We start from the raw sequence: 15,225 nt of genomic DNA on the forward strand, positions 1-15,225 counted from the left end.
TACCCCTAACCCTAACCCTAACCCTACCCCTAACCCTAACCCTAACCCTAACCCTAACCCTACCCCTAACCCTACCCCTAACCCTAACCCTAACCCTAACCCTAACCCTAACCCTAACCCTAACCATAACCCTAACCCTGTGCACCTACCAGGCATTTAGAAAATTCCCCATTGGGAAAGAGAGCAAAATGCACACAGCATTTCCTATAACTAGTAATGCTCGTAGTAGTTGTGACTCCACATGCTGGTATTTATCACAGGTGATTGAAGATGTTGTAGGGGTATGTGGTATTGACTCTTGCTGTGATGGGATGCTCCTGTACCCTCAAGCTCTCCTTTAAGCAGCAGTTCATAAAGCAGCGCAGGGAGACAAAGTGCACAATGGAAATCTGTTTGTGCAGGTCTGGCAGATTTATGGTATCAGATCGATTCCAGTTTGTGTCTTTGGTTCACTAATAGAGACTTACCTTGACTTTGTGTGCCTTTGCTATGTGCCTGAAGGGCTGCACAATCCATCACAAGCCAATGTCAGTGGCAGCACCACAGCACTGCCGTGTGTGTGCTCCATAATAGTCTTGCCACTTTACTGCACAGGAGGTTTCATCCATTCCAAATGATTTTGTTAAGAGGAACAAAGTGAAAATGGAAATCTAAACGCTCTCAGCCCTCTCAGTTTTCCAGCTTATTCTGCTAATGAAATCCTTAACTTGCAATATAGCCTCTAGAGAACAAGAAAATCCCACATCTAACTGCACAACTGCAGATAAATGAATATCAGTGCTGAATTTGTGTGCTTATTCAGTGGGATGCTTGTATTGATTCACAGAACTGAGCCACACGTAATCCCAGTGAAAGAACCTGTGAAGCACACATTTAATGGCTGTGGTTCAAAGACTTGGGTGAGCTCAGTTCTTGAGCCTTTAGCTTGCTGAAAGCGCTGGAGGGAGGAGAAAGGATGCCCCATCCCTGCAGGCATTCAAGGCCAGGCTGGATGTGGCTCTGGGCAGCCTGGGCTGCTGGTTGGTGACCCTGCACACAGCAGGGGGTTGGAGCTGGATGAGCATTGTGGTCCTTTTCAACCCAGGCCATGCTGTGATTCTATGATTCTATGAATTGGGCACACCAAGAACTGTTTCTGTTCATGGTGAGTGCAGCCAAAGCCAAACACTACCGACATTTCTAATGCTTGGCCAATGCAAACAGGGGATTTTTCCTATCAATAATGCATCTCCTTGAAGCTTCAAAGAGCTGATATCTCCCAGTTTGTGAAAACTGTGCATGATGGAGAGGCTGGCAGGGAGGGTGTGGGTGTCCATGTCAGGCGTTTCCCATCAAGGACCCCTATTTCTAACCCCCTGTGTCAGTGTTTGATGCAGTTTTTCTTTCTGGCTGTCAAAACACTTCAAGACAGGTGGAACCATGGGGCTGATGTCACCCATTTCCTTCTCACAACTAACCTAAATCTCCCCTCTTTTAATTTAAAGCCATTTTCCCTTGTCCTGTCACTGTCAGACTGTGTAAGAAGTTGGTCTCCTTCCTGTTTGTAAGCTCCAGACCCAACAGCTTGCACTTGAATCTCACTGGGTTCTCATTGCCCACTTTTCAAGCCTGTCCAGGTCTCTCTGGATCCCTCACTTCTGTTGCATCAACCACACCGCTCAGCTCGGTGCCATCAGCAGACTGCTGAGGGTTTGATTGATCCCATCATGTATGGCGTTGAAGAAGAAGTTGAAGAGCACCTGTCCCAAGATAAACCCCTGGGGACACCACTTGTCACAGCCTCCACCTGGACATGGAGCCATTGACCACAGCCCTCTTGAGAAATCACGAGGAGCAGAGCAGGCAGGATGTCGGCAGGACAAGGGGCAGGGCTGGGGTCTTCCATTTGATATGAAGATGTATCCCTCCCTGGAGAGCTTCTGCCTCATTTTCCTTCTGCTCCTCACCATGCACAAAAGGGAATGTGTCCACCTGCCCTCATCTGACCCGAGCACGTGGTTACCTGCTGTGCAACCTGGCCCTGTGCTGCTGCTTTGGGGTCCAGCAGCAGGACCGTAAAGAGCAGAAGTGCAGCTGGTGATCCGGGTGTTGTGTTTCCATATACGTGCATAGCAGCTCTGAAGTCTGCACTGATTGGATTTATTGCGTTATTGATGGTGTGAAAGGGGAAGCTCGTACCAGCAGGATGTGTCAGTGTACAGCGATGTCTGTTATTTGGCCTGAGCAGTGACAGTGCCTGGCTCAGCACAGCCCCTCCTTCAGCTGAGCATCCCCCTGTTCCACTGCCTGATTATTATGGGGTGGAGTCATCCCCTTCTGTCTTTTGCAATCGATGAGGTTAAAGAGAAATTAAGCACAGAGGCTGACCCAAGCAAGGATCATTCTGAACTGAATTAATGGGCAGGGAGCTCTTCCTTGCATGCACAGTGTCTGCAGTGTAAAGCAATAAATAAAAAGCAGCTGAGGCTCCTGGCTGAGCATGTGAGTGCAAGGGCTGCAGGGCTACGTGATAAATCCTCCCTTGGGACTCCATACCACTCTCATATAAAACACAGCTATGGATTTTTAGACACACAGAGCATGGGAAACACAAGCCCTGATTCTGCTGCACTGGTCACAGCAGACACTCCATGGCATAGGAAAACAGGGCATCATCTACCCACATCCAGAGAACCTCCAACAAAGGCAGTGCTTTCATTTCTATTTCATGGTAATACACTGAGACTGATGGCTGATCTAATCTTGGCCTTGAGCAATACTAAAAAAAGCCATTTTACCTTTTCACTTCCATTCAGACACAGTGATGAGGGAGGGAGGGAAAAGGCAGAGAAAATACATATCTCAGACCCTGGTCAGATAGTGCTCTGATTGCTCCAGAGAGAAGAAACTTGCAGCAAACAGAGCCTCGGCCTGATCATGGCCAGAAGGAAAGGGTAAGGAGCCAGCACAGGGTTAGGGTCAGGGTTAGTGCTGCTTAGCTTCAGGGGATGGATTGTCATGTGCTCCATCACACCTCCCAGCTGCCAGCAGTTCATGGTCAGGATCTCCCTGGGATGTTCATAGAATCACAGAATTGCTCAGGTTGGAAAAGACCTTTAAGATCATCAAGTTCAACCACAACCCGACCACTCTACCCTAACAAACAGCCCTCTGCTACATCATGGCACCACCCTGAGCACCACATCCAAATGGTTTAAACTGGAGGGTGAATTTGAACCCAAATCCCTAGAAAATGTCTGCACAAATAAATGATTTTGGTGGACGAAGAAGAAAAGCAGAAACTTGAATGGATTTGTTGAGTATAAGGGAGAGGACACTACCAGAAAGCATCGGAGCTTCTTGGGACAGCTGAGATAGGATCATAAATTGGGATGGTTGTGGGCTGACAGCCTCACTGCAATCAGAATGATTCATGGATCGTGAAACACAACATTGCTCAGAATGTAGATCCCACAGAGCTCAAATATAGAGCTGAGCCCCAGCAGTCATTATTATAATGGCAATTAGCACAAATAAAAACAGTGCCCTGGGACACAGTGTGCTGTTGCCATAGATGGCTTTAGGTCTGACCAGATTCGTCCCACTGCTTTTGTTTTAAATTACACTTTAAGTGGTGCTTTTATTTCAGATGGAGGCTGTGGCTCAGGCAGGAGGAGCAGCCCCTGGGCTCCCTGTGGCTGCAGCTGGTGTTCCACCAGCAGACCTTGTCGTGAAGGCTGTGCTGCAGCTGCTGTGGTTCTTCAGTGTGGAACTGATGGGATCACATCTGGGCTCTGGGTCCAGAGTTTGACATCCCAGTAATCATAGAATCATCATAGAATCACAGCATGGCCTGGGTTGCAAAGGCCCACAGTGCTCATCTTAAACCAACCCCCTGCTGTGTGCAGGGTCACCAACCAGCAGCCCAGGCTGCCCAGAGCCACATCCAGCCTGGCCTTGAATGCCTGCAGGGATGGGGCATTCAATATCAGCCTGCCTCTGATGTGGGAAAATTCGCTCCTCCCTCTGCTCACATCCTTATGGCCAATGTCTATAGAACGCAATAGAACAATGGACAATAGAATAGGCAATAGAACGCCAGCTGAAATGTGAGCCATCCTTACGGTCAGACGTGGCCTCCTGCATTGCACACAAGACACTATTAATTAAAGTAAATGCCTGTGGCGCTGAGTGATATAACTGCACAAACATTTGAACCAAATGCAATTCCTTCTATTGATTCGCCTCCTAAAACGGCATCTAATGGGGAATTATTTTCTGTCTGCTTTCTCTGGTTAAATAAGAAGTAAATGCTTCAGTAAACTTCAAATGTTTCCATCGAAGCACTGGATATATCCATGAATATTAGGCTGCAAACAGCAGCAATTTGTATCAGCTAATTAGGGAACAGAGCGATCACAAGGACTTGAAAGGAGTCATCAGTAAAACAGTGATTCTCAGTGGTACAAAGTTAATGAGGAGACAGCAGAAGTGCCCAGTCCTAAAGAGCATCTGGGACACCCTTTCCCTGTCTGGCTTGTTTTTCACTGTGTAGATGATGGAGTTGAACACGGGCAGTAGGAGCATATAGAGGTCGGCCAGTGGGATGTGGACGTGGTGGGGGATGTTGTGGCCAAAGCAAAGAGTGAGAAATGAAAACAGTGCTGGTGTGTGGAATGTTAATATAACACACACATGAGAGCTGCTGGTGTTACTCAGTGTGTGTGTGTGAATCATTGAATCATAGAATGGTTTGGGTTGGAAAGGACCTCAAGGATCACGAAGCTCTAAGCTGCAATAGCAGGCAGGGCCACCAACCTCCACATTGATACCAGCCCAGGCTGCCCAGGGCCCCATCCAAGCTGGCCTTGAACACCTCCAGGGATGGACGGGGCATCCACAGCCTCTCTGGGCAGCTGGTCCAGCACCTCAACACTCTCTGTCAACAACATCCCCCTCACATCCAACCTCAATCTTCCCTCCTTCAACTCCAAACCATTTCCCCTTGTCCTGCTGTTATCTGCCCTTTCACAGAGTTGACTCCCCTCCTGTCTGTAGGCTCCCTTCAGGTCCTGGCAGGCTGCAATGAGGTCACCCCGCAGCCTTCTCTTCTCCATGCTGAACAAGCCCAGCTCCCTCAGCCTGTCTTTGTATGGGAGGTGCTGCAGCCCTCTGAGCATCTTTGTGGCCTCCTCTGCACCCTCTCCAGCAGCTCCCTGTCTGTCTTGTACTGGGGGCTCCAGACATGGACGCTTTGCTCCATCATAGTGACAGGCAGGAGGAGAAGGTTGCCAAGGAGTGGTGCAATGTACAGCAGGCAGGAGGGGGTGGAGAGCCCAGCTTGCAGCTCCTGTCCCAGCAGCAGGAAGGATGCAGGCTGCTTGCTCTGGTTGGCTGCCTCCATTGTGAGGTGGTGTTTGAGCTGGTCTGGGCTTCTTGCCCTGTGAGCAGAAATGGGGAGGGTGGGAAGCACAGCTCTTAAGGAGTGAAACCCACCTGGGTTGTGCTGGAGCAGTTTGTTTCTCTGGATCCTGAAGCTGTTTGCAAATACGATTCCCATCACGCGCTGGAGGGGCGTGCTCTGGGTACTGACTGCAAATCAAGCAATAAATCAAATTAGAAAGTGTTCCTCATAGACCAGGTGCTGAAACCCAGCAGAGGGCTTTGCTAGAAGCAACAGGTCAGCGCCAGGCTTGGCAGAGCATCCAGGAACCCACAGCCCCAGGCTCTCATTGCTGTTATTTATTGTGTTTTCATTCTGTCGCCCCCAGAAGACATAAAGGAGGTGAGAGGTTTGGGCTGAGTGATGCTGATTTCATGCACTGCGCTGCTTCTTTCTGTGCCTCCCTCAGCTCTCTTTCATTCCACACTTTACATGATGGCAGACTGTGGTCCCTGCGAGGCGCAGCACCCAGGCAGTGCAGAACAAAGCGGTGCGGACATTGCCCACAGAGGGACATGGGAGCAGCAACATCTATGATTCTATGAGCATCTGTGTGTCGTGTGCTCCCATGGGGTGTGCATACAGAGCTCAGCTCTGTGCTGCTGGACAGACGTGGTGACAAACACGACCAAAGTGAAGGGATTTGGGCTGGAACTTCCTCAGTTTGACCTGTCTGGGGAGATTTCAGCATGGGAGAATGCCACTGGGGAGCAGAGATGGGGGAGCAGGATGGGACTGCATGGTGAGGGCACACAGGTGAGTGGCACTGACGTCCTCTGGCCATACCCACAGAGACAGCACAGGGTCTGCTGTGCTCGCTGCCTTCCTTTGCCTGCGTGGGCATCTGAATGCTGCTCTGATTAACACAGCAAATGTGTCTGCTCTGCAACAGGCAGCACTGCAGTTCCTGCTCTGTGTTCCCACTGCCGCACTGTGTCTCTCTTTGGGGATATAAAGAGGAAATCCAATATTGACAGAGAGTGGGAATGGGAAACAGGTGGGTGAGGAGAGGGAGGGTGTGGGGGAATGGGAACGAATAAAAAGATAAAAACCTGGGTACCTTCAGTGAAGCAATAAATCTGGATTTAGTGGCTGAGATGAGAGCAGACGAACTGCCTTAACTTATGTATTTGCTTTTCCCTTTCTTTGAGTTGGGAAAACTGTGGTCTGACATCGTGGGAATAAACAGTTTAAAATGAGGTTTTCAAGCTCCAGAAAATGGGGTGTTTGCAGGAATTCCTTCTTGCCAGCTGTTCGGATGTGCCCTTAGCACCTGCCTGGGGCTGAATCTGGTGCAGGAACACGATTTTAATCAAACGAGGTTCTCGTGCTTCATTCACCCCCTTGAGATGAATGGCTGACAGTTATTTCTGATGCCTGAAAACCAGTGTTGTATTGGTGAAGCTGGAATGACCTGTCCCAAGCCTGGCCTGGATACCCCAGTGTGTGCTGAGCCATGGGCACGCAGTGCTCCATGCTGCAGTGGGGGCCCTTTCCTCCCAGCCTTGTGCTGGCAGAGCAGGGTGAAAAACATCCTTGGCTTGTGTAAGCACCGCTCTGCAATAGACCAAACACAGCCGTGTTATCAGCATTATTCCCGTCCTAAATCTTAAGCAGCTCCATTGCAGAGCATGAATCCCAGCCCGGCTGAAAGCAGCACAGCTGTGTGCAGGGAGCGGGGCTGGTGTGGCACTGCCCAGCATTTGTGGGGGTGGGCTCGATGACCATTAGAGGTCCCTGCTAATCCCCACTGTTCTGTGATCTCAGTCGTTCCCTGCCCTGTCCCACAGCTGTTCCTGCAGCTCAGGCCTGAGAAGTGGATGCAGATTCGTGTTCCTCAGCCCAGAAGTGAAAACATGAAGGCACACACACAGCTTAAAGCCCAGCGCTGTGCTGTGGGACGGCCCCGAGCAAAGCGCCCTTCAACCCACAGCGGCTCCACTGCAAAAACGCCTCCAGGAAACCACTCTGCCGAGTGCCCCTTCCCGGAGACATCGCTTAGAGCCTCTGAAAAAGGAGGAATAGGCGGAAAGGAGGAAAAAAGAAGCAGGTTTTCCTAGAAGCTCCTGGAACATCCGTGGCAGCGCACGGGGAAAGACCCCCCCCATTGCCAGGGCTGTAATTGCGCCCAACGCCCGCTAGGGGGCAGCAGAGAGCCGCCAGGGGCTCAGATCCGTCGCACCGTCCGCCCGTTCCCCCCCAACCCCCCCATAAGCGACCCGGAGCCCGCAGCCCCTCATCCATCCCAACCCCCTGCTGTGTGCAGGGTCACCAACCAGCAGCCCAGGCTGCCCAGAGCCACATCCAGCCTGGCCTTGAATGCCTGCAGGGATGGGGCATCCACAGCCTCCTTGGGCAACCTGTTCCAGTGCGTCACCACCCCCTGGGTGTAAAACCCCCTCCTCAGATCCAACCTAAACCTCCCCTGTCTCACTTTCAAACCATTCTCCCTTGTCCTATGGAGGGGGAGTTTGCTGTGACAGTGTTGGTCTGGGGCTGATGTGTGTTTGCTGATCCAGTGCATCATGGAGAGGCAGATCTTGGGGATAAGGAAGAGCAGGACAGCATGGACATGGGAGATGCAGGTGCTGAGGGCTCTGGGACACCCTCTCCAAGTCACAGCGTTCAGAACAGCCTTAAGGATCAGAAGACAGGATAGAAGGACAAAGAGTCCAGGACTGCACAGTGAGGAGGAGGTTTATGGGTGTGTGCAGGCTCTGCTCTGCCTTAATGACAACAGGGACCATCCAGTTCCCCAGCAGCACCAGGAGGTTCATGGAGAAGAGAGCTGAGTGGTTTTCCATGATGCAAACCACCCAGGAAGAACATCAGCATCTGGTCTGGCTGCTGCTGGTCCCAAGTGGAGTGAGACAGGGATGCTCCATCTCGTCCTTGAACAGCTGATGGTCACAAACCACACTGCAAAGACAGGCTGAGGGAGCTGGGCTTGTTCAGCATGGAGAAGAGAAGGCTGCGGGGTGACCTCATTGCAGCCTGCCAGGACCTGAAGGGAGCCTACAGACAGGAGGGGAGTCAACTCTTAGAGAGGGGGGATAACAGCAGGGCAAGGGGAAATGGTTTGGAGTTAAAGGGCAGATTGAGGTTGGATGTCAGGGGGAAGTTGTTTACAGAGAGTGGTGAGGTGCTGGAACAGCTGCCCAGAGAGGCTGTGGATGCCCCGTCCATCCCTGGAGGTGTTCAAGGCCAGCTTGGATGGGGCCCTGGGCAGCCTGGGCTGGTATCAATGTGGAGGTTGGTGGCCCTGCCTGTGGTGGGGGGTTGGAGCTTCATGATCCTTGAGGTCCCTTCCAACCCAGGCCATTCTATGATTCCATGATTCACGCACACGCTGAGTAACACCAGCAGTCCTGGGGTCCTTTGGCTCAAAGCACTTCAATCAGAGGCATCATCATGACCAGCAGCGCTGTGACACAGCAGAGCCTGGCAGGGTGAATGGTGCTCATTTCCCTGCATGCACACACTGACACAGACATTGATCTGCTCATAGGAATGCTGCAACTTAGGAGCAGAGATCAGGAGACCTTGATTCTTTTAAACCAGCAAAACAACACACCGTGTACAAACCCATAGGGGGAAAGAAGGTCTTCGTGGGCTGAAAGTGTTACTGACAAAGCAACATCTGGAAACTGACCATGGATAGAAGTAAACTGGAAATCAGAAGGAAGCTGCATCAAAGCTGGATGTCCCTGAGGACTTCCATCCCCCCCCAGTAGAAATACAGAAGTGGAACTGCTTTTATGGGCAGTTTTCTAAGGGAGGTTTTCTGGTGGGTGAAGTGGGGTCTCCTGCTGATAGGAGGGGTGGGGAAAGGACTCAAGGACTCTCACAGCTGGGGTCCTTTCCCCACAATAACTGCAGACTCTTCTGTAGGTCCAACTCTGGTCTTCATGTCTGCCTTAGAAAGGACACTGAGCAGAGGGACCCCCATGCTCCCTTGTGTGGTTTGGGGGCTGTGAGTGGAAAATGATCTGAACAGAACAGGGCTGCTCCTTTCCCCTCATAACCAATGAAAAATGAGAGTTTGGGTCTTTGAGAGTTTCCCATCACTGTGTTTTCCCCTTGGAAAGTCCTGCCAACACCCACTGCTGCCTGTGGGGAGCAGGAGTTGCAGTTGGGGTTGGGATAAGGGCCAGCTTGGCCTCTCTTTTTCTGTTGCTTTTTTTCCTTCCCTCTCACTCTTCCTTAAAGCCGTGCCTCACTTTCCCTGCCTGGAGAGGAGTGTTGGCTTTCATTTGCAGGGTGCTTTGGGGTTGAGAACTGAGCTGCTCCTGCTCAGAGTGTTGGGCTGCTGGAGACAAACAGAAAGCAAAGCTGCTGCCTGGACTGCTCCTCACATTACCCTGTGGTCTGATCCTCCTCTTCTCCATGCTGGATGACTTGCAATATGAATGGGCAGAATAAAACACATCCCAGGATGGTGGCGGTGCCTCCAGCTGCAGTCTGCATGCCTGGTGGGAAGGGGACTGTGTGCAGCTGCAGCTCTGGGGGTGACAGGCAGCTGAGATGAAGTGGGTTTGGAACCACTTCCAGCCTGAGCACTGCTGGAAGCCCAGGTGGAGAGGATTGCATTGTGCTGTATCTCACTTGTTGGAGACAGGTGTGGTATGGCAGCACTCAGCCACTCTGGGATCCCTTTCCCAATGGGAACCTTGTCCTGATCCGTTCTGGGAGCCTTGGGGTGAGAGGCTGCCCTGCCTCAGTTTGCACAAAGCTGAACACCAGCCACCAGCTGAACTGATGGTGGATCAGGAGCTGTGCCAACATGGGGAAGGGGGGCTCCCTCAGCTCCCCAAAACCTTCCTGTGTTCAGGGAAGCAAGGTTTAGTGCCCCAGGAATAGGGTCAGACACAGGGTCATAGAATCATCAAATCATGAAGGTCAGGAAAGCCCTCTTAGATCCCCAAGTCCGACCCCAACCCACCCCATCACACCTACTGACCACATCCCTCAGTGCCACGTCTCCACAGCTCTTATACACCTCCAACCCCGCTGACTCCCCCACCTCCCTGGAGAAGAGGGGTCTGCCACAGGACGTGCCCCACTGTCCCTTTAGGAATATGGGCACTGGTGGCTGCCCTGGGATGGAGGGCAGCTGGGAAATCCCACAGCTGCAGGACACATCTGCAGCCCTTGCTGAGCAAACCAGGGGCCACACGCTCTCCTGGCTCTGCTAGAAAATACATATAAATAAATAACAAAGCACGCAATATTTTTTTCAGCTGGCTGCTCCTCTGCCTCAGCAGAATTAATTTCTGCTGCCTCAGAATTCTGACGCAGCACAAAAGTGAGCCAAGGGCCTTATCACAGCCCCGCCGTGCTGTTTGTGTCAGCCCTGTTATCACCCCATGGCAACCCACACAACCGTGACTCAGCACAGCGCTGCTGAGAGCTCACACTGATGGACAAAGCATCAGGAAAGGGGGCTTCAGAGCCCACCCGAGTGCCCTGCTGCAGGGCAGCCTCAGCACTGCTGCCCTTGAGATGGGGGAGACAATATCTGTGGGCTGCTCTCTGTGCTCAGCTCAGCCCCACAGTGCTACAGACGTGTGGGACCCCTGGGAGAGAGGTGTCATGCTGTGCAATGGTCTTAGGTTGTGCAATGGTCCCACTCAGTGCAATGGTCTCACACAGGGCAGTGGTCCCAGGTGGTACAGCAGTCTCACACTGTGCAGTGGTCTCACATTAGGGCAGTGGTCCCAGGTTGTGGAGTGATCTCATACTGTGCAATGGTCCCACTTGGTGCAATGGTCTCATGTTGTGCTGCAGCCCCAGGCTGTAAAATGGTCTTGCACTGGGCAGTGGTCCCACTTAGTGCAGTGGTCTCATGTTATGTGCTGGTCTCATGTTGTACAACAGCCCTCTGGAGGTTGGTGGCCATGCCTGTGGCAGGGGAGCTGGAACCTTGATGATCCCTAAGGTCTCTTCCAACCCAAACCATTCGATGATTCAATGTTGCTCAATGGCCTCATGTTGTGTGGTGGTCCCAGGTTGTGCCAGGGGAGGTTTAGACTGTGAATGAAAAGAAATTCCTTCATGGAGAGGGTGGTCAAGAGAGGAATGGCCATAGCAGAGGTGGAGTCCCCATCCCTGGGGGTGTTTAAAGGGCAGAAGGGCTGAGTGTTGGGACTCGGTAGGTCAGGTTAATGGCTGGACTTGATGAACCTGAAGGTCTTTTCTGACCTCAATGATTCTATGAGCTGTGTGGACGACAGGCCCATCCCTGGTCCACTGTCAGCATTCATTGCTTCAGATGCATTGGGGGAACACAGCCTACACAGAAAGTGCATTCCTCACCCAGTGCTTCCATGCTGCACACAGGAGGAGGAAGGCACAGCTCTGAGCACAGCAGTGCACCCCCCTGACCCCACGGGCACCCTCCTTGCTCACAGGCACCTTCCACTAGCAAGCATGGGGCTGCAGTCTAGGACTCAAGGTTCCCACTGAGTGCTGGGTATCTGGGGGATGGGGGTCCTTCCCAGCTCCCTTCTTGTCTGGAGATGGGGATCAAACACCCACCGTCCAGCCTTGGGCATTGGCCTTGCAGCCACTTTCTGCTCCCTTCAGCCCACAGCTGTGAGTTTGGGCCCTGCTCTGGCAGAGCCTCCCCCATAGAGCTCCCCAGAAGGAATTCCCTGCTGAGTGGGCACAAGTCACTTGTAGGATGTGTGACATACAGGACACAAAATGACCTGTAAGGCACAATGGCACCTGTAAGATGCAGCGCTACGTGTAGGACAGGACTGTCACATACAGTACACAATGCCAAGTGTAGGACACAGTGACATATAGGACACAATGTCACTTGTAGGAAACATTATCATATACGGGATATAATGTAATGCATAGAACTCAACATCTCATAATGCTTGAAGGCATTTTTGCACTGCTGCCCTCCAGGTCAGAGCATTACAGTTCAGTCTGTGGCACTGCAGTCATTTATTTCACCTGAATGGTCCCAGAAGGGGCCTCCTCTGTGGGTCTGCTTCTTCCCCCTCCGTCCTCCCATGCAAAGAACCCCCTGGGAGCACCTTTAGGAACCCCACACTGATGGAGAAGCAGAGGGGGGGGCTCATCTCCCTCCTGCCCCACCAGCTGTGCTGTGTTCACTTGGCACCACTGTCAGCATTTGGGGCAATAGTGAAGAAGACCCTGAAATCCTCCCCTGCACCACCTCACTCCTCCCTAAGGAAAACGACAGGGGGAAAACTCAGTTTTCCTATAGAGGCTGCACAGGAATCGACAGCAGCTGCTGGGTGGAGGCGTGCCCAGACCCCAGCCCACTTCTGCTAACCCCAAGGGGAGAAAGCAGGCAGCAGTGGGTGGGCGCAGTCTGGTGCTGGATTTATCTCGGGCTGCAGTCAGGGTGGTGAGGAACTATCTGGTGTGGGGCTGGCAGGGCGTGGGGCTGCCGGGGGGCGATAGGGGGGCAGTGGGCAGAGGGCTGTGAGGCAGCTGATAGGGGGTGTTGTGCTGTGGGGATGCTGCTCCCAGCACAGCTGGAAGGGCTGAGACTGCTCCAGGAGTCCATTGTAATGTGGCCTAGTATGTCCCATCCTGGTGTTCCCAGGGCTCTGTTTGCCCCCAGGCCAAGGCAGGAGCTCTGGAGGGAGAACAGGAGCTGGCACTCTTGGCCATGGGTCTGTGTTCTCGTGTTGAGTAGATGGACACAGGGGGTTTTACACCCAGAGGGTGGTGACGCACTGGAACAGGTTGCCCAAGGAGGCTGTGGATGCCCCATCCCTGCAGGCATTCAAGGCCTGTCATGGGTGTGATTTGTGATGCTTTTGCGTGCTCACCTGTGTAGCTGCCTGTCGTGCTGCCGCTTGTTATTACCGCCTGCTGGATCGTGATGCCTTGTGTTGGCTGCACCTGGCGGCGCGTTAGAGGAGTTTGCTGGCTTGCCTCTCACCCTCACTATTTCTTACTTAGTGCTTCTGTTCAGACCTCTCAAGCATTCGCAATTGATCCTGGTCTCCCCGGTGAGTACCAGGAGTGTATCAGTCTCCGTATGCAGGAAAAAAGCGTTTACCTTCAAGTGGGTTACAGCCTTGGACACTCCTCATCCTTACTGAGCTGCTTTGGCCATTCTGCTTTCTTTCTTGTGCTTGAGGGATAACCACAGCTGTGTAACATTAAAAATCTTCCTCCTCCTGGTCTGAATATCCTCGCTCTTACACCTGTTACCTCATGCCTTTCCCATCCCTTCTGAAAACAGAGCCTTTTACATTCCTTTACAAGGCTTTATGTGGAGAGAGGATTGTCTGAAAGGTCAGGGCCCGTTTGCTGCCGTGCCTGGTAGTCCTTGAGCATCTTCTGTGCTTTCTTATTGTGAACAGCCCCAAAACGCACAATGGGAAGAACATTTCAGACCATTGATATTCTCCTGTGATATTAAATCAGCCACTAACGGTAAGTAGCAGCTCCAGTGCTGGTGTTTGCACTGTAAGTAACCTCGTATGGCATGAAGCTCAGGCCCTGAGAGGCTGACAAATGCATCACATGAACATAATGACGCCACACAGCCAGGCTGCTCCTTGTCCTCTTGAATCAGAGCTAACGCCATACAGGTTAAGCCTGGATTCCCAAAAATTACGGTGTTCCGTTTAGGAGTTGCATGCCCTGCCCCCATGCCATTTCAACTGCTAAGCACCGTCTTCTTTGCTGTTGTTGGGTTTTGTTTTTTTTTTTCCCCACTGCTGCAGTCCAATGGCAACTGCAGATAATGCTGTGTTCCTGGCTCCTGTGCAGATGGAATGAACAGGCTTGAAGTCCACACGAAGCAATCAGGCTGCAGGGGCTGGGACGCCTGACCTCTGTTGTCTGTACAGACCACGCTCGTTTTCATGATTTAAGCCACCAGGATGTATATGCTGTAGCCAGAGGCTAAGCATGTGGGGCTTGCAATGCCGGAACCCTTCAGTTTTAATTCCTCCTTCAGTTTTATTGCTTTGCATGGAAGCCATTTGAACTGTTCTTTAAGCTAGAGGATGGGAACCAGGGCTCGTTTTAGGCTGTCTTTCCTATGCCAGCAGTAGCCAGAAGCCCTAGCCCGCTGCAAAACCACGAATCTGCTCTGCACTGCAACTTTGCTCTGCCCATACATCTTCTGGGGTCTGTTTCTGCCTTCCTCCTTCCGCCTTCCTAAAAGAAACCTAAGGAAGAACCCCTCATAAAATGCTTGGTGTTTGTGTTCAGACATGGCAAGTGGTGTCAGTTATGGCGATTCAGGCAACTGGTTGCCTGCTCTCATTTTCCTAATATTCATTAAGTTATGTCCCTAGGGGGGCCCAGAGGAAACGCCTCTGCCTGTCCCTTTGGTCTGTGGCTGTTTCTGTATATGGCCACGCTTCTGGATCCCCAGTTTGGGGTCCATCTGGGCAGTAAGCTGTGCATACAGCAGCAATGGCAGGGTAGGCCAGCCCTCTGCACTATGTAAACTGTGCCATAGTTACAGGTGAAGAGCCCATCTTCTCTGCTTCCGCACCTCCCTCCACGTGTCTCCTCAGGACCACCTTACACCTCATGGAGATGTGACCCTGCTCCACAGTTGCACCCATGAGAGCAGATCAGTGGCACAGGGACCTGGGGTTTCTCTCCTCTCTGCTGTGCTTCTCTCACGGGGCCCATAAAGTCAAGCATTATTGACCGCAGATCCTCCATTAAGAGTAGAGCTGCAGTGCTCTGCTCTGAGCGCTGTGTCTGATGCTCACTGCTGTCCCAAGCCACCCCCTGGCCCAGCTCCGCTCATTGCTTGCAGCCTCACACAGCTGAGAGAAAAACAT

This window comes from Coturnix japonica, chromosome 1, assembly GCF_001577835.2.
Source record: "Coturnix japonica isolate 7356 chromosome 1, Coturnix japonica 2.1, whole genome shotgun sequence".
Lineage (NCBI taxonomy): Eukaryota > Metazoa > Chordata > Aves > Galliformes > Phasianidae > Coturnix > Coturnix japonica.